Source organism: Phaethon lepturus, unplaced genomic scaffold (genome assembly GCF_000687285.1).
Source record: "Phaethon lepturus isolate BGI_N335 unplaced genomic scaffold, ASM68728v1 scaffold37713, whole genome shotgun sequence".
Taxonomy (NCBI): domain Eukaryota; kingdom Metazoa; phylum Chordata; class Aves; order Phaethontiformes; family Phaethontidae; genus Phaethon; species Phaethon lepturus.
In genome coordinates, this window is record NW_010527662.1 from 1,542 (window position 1) to 2,238 (window position 697).

Genomic DNA, 697 nt, shown 5'->3' on the forward strand with positions numbered 1-697 from the left:
TCCAGCCGGGACAGCACCGACGGGGGGGCCGGGACACGGGGACGCCTCTGCCTGCGCTCTTTCGGCACACAGAAAGCCGAGTTCCCCGAGGGACCGAGTCAGCAGTGGCACGTCATGGGAAAGCTGCCTTTCCGCTGGGAAGGGTGAAGGAGAGCTGCGTCAGGGTGATTTGCTCTGTCGGAGAAGCTGCCCTGGGAATGACTTACTGTAACTTGCCCCGTGCCTCGGCAGCGCCGGGCTGAATCACCGCCGGGCGCGCGGCAGCGACGGGACCGCTTTCAAGGAGCCACCCAGCCCGGAGCAGGGCCATTTCCAGACACTGCAGGCATGTTCCCGGTGCTGGAGGCGCAGGCAGGGACCAAGGAGCAGGAGAGAGGGAAGAGTTGTTTGCTGCGGGCCCAGCAAACGTCCTTTTGCTCCCCGTCTGCGCTACGTGCAGTAGCAGCCCCGGCTGCAGACCGGGAGAGGCGGAACCACGCGAAGGAGCCGGTGCCCAAGCGCACGGGGCCGCCCGTGCGGGCCCAGCCTCTCCTCCCACGGTGCCCGCAGGGGACCCCGCTAAATCCGTACGGTCCCCCGGGTCTAAGCGCATGCAGGTAACAGGAAGGGCTGTTTGCTTGGGATCCTCGTCTCTTCCCACGCCGGATCGGTGAAATCGCAGCTGGAGAGAGCACGTGGCGGCTGGGCGGGGGCGCGC

General features: G+C 67.1%; 1 protein-coding gene across 1 annotated transcript in view; it reads left to right on the forward strand.

Moving 5' to 3' along the window:
• Positions 1-697, forward strand: part of LOC104617984 (complement C1q tumor necrosis factor-related protein 1-like) — a 9,573-nt gene that overhangs the window by 788 nt on the left and 8,088 nt on the right. The window lies entirely within an intron of this gene.